This window comes from Arachis ipaensis, chromosome B9, assembly GCF_059453495.1.
Source record: "Arachis ipaensis isolate K30076 ecotype BB chromosome B9, ASM5945349v1, whole genome shotgun sequence".
Lineage (NCBI taxonomy): Eukaryota > Viridiplantae > Streptophyta > Magnoliopsida > Fabales > Fabaceae > Arachis > Arachis ipaensis.
Window position 1 is genome coordinate 141,742,512 of NC_142444.1, and position 6,571 is coordinate 141,749,082.

Here is a 6,571-nt window from a genome sequence, read left to right on the forward strand (position 1 = left end):
TATAAAATACATAATAAAATATAAAATATATATTTAAAATAAATTAAATAATATATTTATATATAAATATATAATAATAATTAAATTTAATAACAGATTTTAATTTAAACATAAAATAATTGATATATATATAAGCATTTTAAAATTTTAATTATTATATATAATTAGTTAAAAGTTCAATACGGCTTCTTTCCCCCACGTTTTCTAAATGTATTTCTAATTTTTAACTTTAGAGAATAAAATACTATTTTCGGTATTTTGTTTTTGATCCGTTCTAATCAAGCAGCACCCTTTACTTGACTAAAGTATATTAATAAATTATATATGAGAATAATGGTTAATAAAATTATAATTCAATTGTTTAAATTAAATATAAACAAAAATATTTAATCATTGGTAACTTGAAGCGTAAACAAATACGTATTAGGAAATTTGATTAAGTTTTATCTTTTCAGTTTTAGCTTCACTCAAAGTAAGAATAACAAAATTATAAGTAATTATTAATACAATGAGTCCTCCTATATATATGAACAATTTTTTTTATAACTAAGTTTAATTAAATTATTTAAATAATTTATTGGCCAAACAAAAATTATTCACATAAATTTGCGAATGAATTACACACTTCAATTTCATGTTTTTTAATTTTTTTTCTTTAGTGCTTTTTTTTCCGTGCAATTACACAAAACTAACTCTATCAGCTGCCTAACTCTAACAATAATGTCTAACTTGTTGTATTTACTAACAGCACTAACTAACTTTATTTTGCTGACTTAACTCTATCATGACCCCTGCTAATTGGCCTCTCTACTATTGCTTTAGGCTTGTTGACTGATTTGCTAGCATTCTATCATGACCCTTGCTAATTGGCCGCTTTACTACTGCTTCGGGCTTGCTGACCAAGTTTGCTAACATTCTATCATGAACCCTCCTATCCAACCTGTCTAGTTTTGCTTCTGACCCTCCTTTATAACCACCATTCCTTTCTGAATTTCCAGGGTGCTCCCTGAATGCCCTCTCCCTTGACTCTTCTTGATTGAGCCCAGTAATATTAAGCTTCTTCAAGTCTTCCACCATAATCTTAGACCTGAATTCCAGAAATGCAGCACTTAGCAAAGGTTTTGTCAACACATCAGCTAGTTGTACTGTACCAGGGACATGACTGACTTGAACTATCTTTTTAGACACATAATCTCGGACAAAATGCAAGTCAAATTCAAAGTGCTTAGACTTTGAGTGCAGAATCGGATTTACAGCAAGCAATACAACACTTAGATTATCACAGAACATTGAAAGAGGTGTTGAGAGTTTGGCACGAAGCTCAATCATGAGATTCTTGATCCAGATCAGTTCAGCAATAAGATCAGCCATAGCTCTGTGCTCAGCTTCGGTGTTGGATCTTGCAACAGCACCTTACTTCTTTGAACTCCACGAGATCAAATTGTCTCCAAGAAAAACACAGAAGCCTCCAGTGGATTTTCTGTCATCCGGATCTCCTCCCCAATCAGAGTCAATGTAGGCTCTAATGTTGTGGACAGTGGTTTTGTGCAAGTGTAGACCAAAGCTTGCTGTACCACTTACATACATGAGCATCCTTTTCACTAGCTTCCAGTGCTCATCTAAGGGTGTTTGCATGAATTGAGACACCTTGCCAACATCATAGGCTAATTCTGGTCGAGTGATAGTTAGGTACTGCAGGCTGCCCACTACTGAAAAAGGTAAAGGTGTTTGACATGGTTTGCAATTTTCTATTTCAGCCTTCTTGAGTATGTTTTTGACATACTTCTCTTGTGATAGTATTAGACCACCCGCAACTGTTTTAGTGACTTGAATACTAAGAAAGTAATGTAGTTCACCCATGTCCTTCAGTGCAAACTGATTGTTAAGCTGCTGAATTACTTGAGAAACTACTTTGTCAAAGTTTCCTGTGATGAGTATATCATCTACATATACCAATACAAACACCACTGAGTTATGCCTAAATCTAATGAAGACAGAAACATAAGACTTTGTGGCATGAAATCCCAAGTGTTGCAAGGCTGTGGAGAGCTTGTGATACCAGGCCCTTAGTGCCTACTTTAAGCCATAGAGAGCCTTTGTGAGTTTGCATACTAAGCTTCCATCACCAACTTCATAACCTCTTGGCTGTTTCATATAGACATACTCAGCCACGTCACCATGCTGGAAAGCATTATTTACATCAAGTTGCTTGATTTTTCAGCTCTTGGACAGGGCCAGCGTGAGCACAATTCTAATTGAGGTAGGTTTTATCACAAGGATGTAAGTCTCAGTGAAGTCAAAGCCAGGCCTTTGTGAAAAGTCCTGGGCTACCAATCGAGCTTTATATTTTTGTAGGGAGCCATCTGCATTGTACTTGGCTCGAAACACCCATCTACTCTCAATAGCTTCTCTTCCTTCAGGTAAAGGAACTAACTTCCATGTATGATTCTGCATTAGAGCACTATATTCTGCATCCATATCAGCCTTCCAGGTTGGGTGAGATAAGGCATCTTTCACTGTTTGGGTTCAATACCAGCTGAGAAAACTTTGAGTTTGAACACCCCATTCTTGCTTCTTGTGATCATTGGGTGAGTATTTAGAGCAATGGTTTGAGGATCTGGCTGATTGTCCATAAGTGGAAGGACAAATTCTAGGTCGGAAATAGGAATTAGAATTGGTATGTTAGAGGGGGCTGAGGGTGTAGGGAAGTTAGAGGCAGAGTTACTGAGAGCAAGAACATTGGCTAAGGTGTGATTGATGAGAGAGTCTAAGTGAGGTGAGCTAGAGATAGAGGGTGTTACTAATGAAACTTATGTCGGTGAAGAATGTGAGGATGGTTGAGGCTACACAGATGCTGGTGTTTGTGATTGATCAAGTTGGTTTGAGGTGTTTATCAGGGAAGGTTATTGTGGGAGTTGGGTTGGATGTCTCCTGAGAAGTGGAATGGTTGGAGATAGGTGACATGAGATTGAGTTGTGTCTGGGGAAGGTGAGGCTATGAAGGTTCCTGTAACACCCTACCACACTAAGCTTTACGCTTAAGCCGTAAAACAGAGGTGGTGTGGTATTACGACCTCTAAAATAGAATGAGTACATATAATAGCAGAAGATTTATAATATGCTAGGAGCCTTGAAGAAAAGAGGAAACAAAAATCGCGAAATAAAAGCGCAACGCTCAAGGTATGAGTTAACTTACGTGATAAGAAAATCATAATTATTAAACATAAGATAACAGAAGTAGGAATAGAGTGCCAAAGAAACAAAATAACAATCTCCTAACTCAGCCTGCGAAGTCAAGACTGGCCGGAGAATATTTACATATATATACATACATATCCAAAACCCAAAAATACATATACACAATCCTGCCTCTCTATAAACCTCTAAGAGGATAAAAAAGAACAAGTTATGCGGAGAGAAAGCCAAGTACATATATATATATATATATATATATATATATATATATATATATATTTATATACATCATAGCATAACAAAATAACCCAATAACCACTCCGCTTTAAGAGTCCAGACGCCTAACGAGATGCCTCTCGACCTGCATCTGAAAAATAACAACATAGTATGAAATGAGAACCGGGGGTTCTCAGTTTGGTAAAGGTGCCACACACATAATATATAAGGTCCTGGGAATGCCAGAGGCAATCCTAGAACGCCGACACTCAGATTATAGAGCTTAAAGTATTAAACAGAAGCCATAAAAGGTTGTTTCCTAAAAATATTTAATCCTAACTTAACTTAACCTTAAATCTAAGTCCTATACTGTCATTCCTCCATACCTCCAACTCCATCATGCATTTTCACAGATAAATAGACAGATAAAGGCAAACACAAGAAGGTTACAACTACTGTAGGTAACAAATACACATTTAGCATGGCAAATACAGATAGGCACACCCAATTAGAGCACAAGCAAGTAATTCAAGTAATATGCATATGATGCATGCCTGTCCTATGGCTGATGAGGCTCATCTGTCGGTTATCCAGCCAACCCGACAAGTCTGAATTGTCCTTAGACTGTCCCCCGACGTGCATCCCCAAGAGTCTATGCATAGCTTTTTCTCATATAGTCAATATTGCTCAATGGGGGTAACATTCCCGGGAATTTATATAGTGCCCGGTCACACTTACGTCGTAGGGTCAACAGAGTATCGAGTTTTCAACCTGGTACACGTGGTGGCAAGCCACGACACTTAATCCAGGGAATCTCGTATCTCAGATTATTCAAATTCATAAGCCATATAAATAATTCAATTATAATTCATCAACATCCACATCATTCTCAATTGCATCTCATTCATCATCATACATTAAACATATTCAATCCTTATCCTTCATTATCACACCTCCCATTCCGTCCATCAATAGTTCCAATTCAAAACATAATTCATTCTTTTCTAAGAATCAAACTTCAAACTTAAAACATACTCATTTTCTTAATAACTCAAAATCAAACCATATAACCTTTAAATCTAAATCTCTTTTAAATAATCATCTAAATAAAATCTCTAATTTTTATAAAATTTCGGCAGCATCTCCTCTAAAACTCGGACTTTGCCACCCTTTTCGGGTCCAAACCTGCATTCTTTTCAATTCAACATACCCTTCCTCATCATCATAACAATCACCACAATAAATCTACCTCAGATCAACAATTAAACTCATGCAATATTCAAATCCAACAACCAAAATTCAACTAAGGATCATAGTTCACTAATCCTAGGCTTTTAACACAAAATACCTCATTATCACAACAACCTCCACAATAATTATACCTCAAATCAATAATTCACCAAATCATTAGTTAATCAACAAGCACCAAACTAACCATGTTCATCAACAATAACATTCAACCATAATTCTCTCCAAATTAACATAACAACATTCACCATCCAAAATTAAAAACTAATTATCCAATAAACTTCAACCAAATATATTCATCAACAAATTACTAAACATTAAAGATACACCTGCATTCCAACTTATCCAATGGTCATCTAGCCTAAGTTTTCACAGAACATTATATATTAAATGCAAGAAACATAAACCATACCTTGGCCGATTTCCACGTAACGACCAAAGCTATTTATTCAAAACCAAGGCAGCCCCTCAAAACTCAACTAATCCGCTTCCTCCAAGTTCTAGTATTTACAATTCCAAGCTCCAATTATTTATTCACAACCTAATACACATTCATAACACATATATATCCAATTTAATACTCAAAGCTCAAATTCAATGAAAATAAAATAGAATTATCGTATCCTCACCTTACCCAAGCTTCACATAAGTAAGAGTGAACATTTCTCTCAAGCTAATTGGATCCTAAAACATCAGAAATCAAAGAAATTCAACATTCCCACTTAAAATTCGAAAATTGGGGGAAAAGAAGGCTAAGAGTGATTAAACAAGTTACCAGTGAAATTGTTCCGGTAGAAATGTAGAGCTCGACACGGTGGACGCGTGGCCGCAAACGGTGTGGCGATTGGAGCTCGGACGGAGAAGTTATGGGGATCGGAAATTTACGTGAGGGTTACGGGAATGTTTCATTCTTCTTTTCCCCTGGGAAGCTTTCAGCTTCGTTTACGTTAAAATGAGGGGGACGAAGGCTTGGGTTAACTTAAAAGGGCTAGTCCGGTTGGACCGACAGCCCGGTCTGGATCCGATTCAATCGGTTCAGTCCGTTCGGTCCAGTTTTGGACCATTTTCTTCGAAATTGGTGTCAAAATTCTCGTTTCGATGAGCTCTATCCTAATTTAATATAATATTTACGTTTCTAATCCTCCTTATTAAAAACTAATTTATTGACTAATCATCTACTAATTTAACCGGGGTTTACATCCTACCCACCTAATAAAGAATTTTGCCCTCAAAATTCAAATCTAGTTACCTGAAAAGAGATGTGGATAGTCCTTTCGCATATCTGATTCGAGCTCCCAGGTATGTTCCTCGATACCACCTCGACTCCAAGCTACTTTTACCAATGATACTTCCTTTCCGCATAATCGTTTAATATTAGTATCATCAATTCTCACTGGAATTACTGGAAGTGTTAGATCTTCTCTTACTTGGATTGGTTCTGATTCCAGAACATGACTTGCATCAGGAGTATACTTTCGAAGCTGGGACACATGGAACACATCGTGCAAATTCGAAAGATACGGCGGTAAGGCAATTCTATAAGCCACTGGCCCAATTCTCTTCAGGATCTCAAACGGTCCAATATAACGGGGATTTAGTTTCTTAGTCTTAATAGCTCTTTCCACTCCAGTGGTTGGTGTAACTTTCAGAAAAACATGTTCCCCTTCCTCAAATTCTAAAGGCTTTCGCCTCTGATCAGCATAACTCTTCTGGCGGCTCTGGGCTATAAGCATTCGACTACGAATCTTCTTTATCTGTTCAGTCGTTTCAGCTATCATCTCAGGCCCTAATAAACTCCTTTCTCCAGTTTCATACCAACACAATGGAGATTGACATTTCCTGCCATACAGAGCCTCATATGGAGCCATTCCGATGCTCTCATGATAGCTATTATTATAAGCAAACTCTACTAA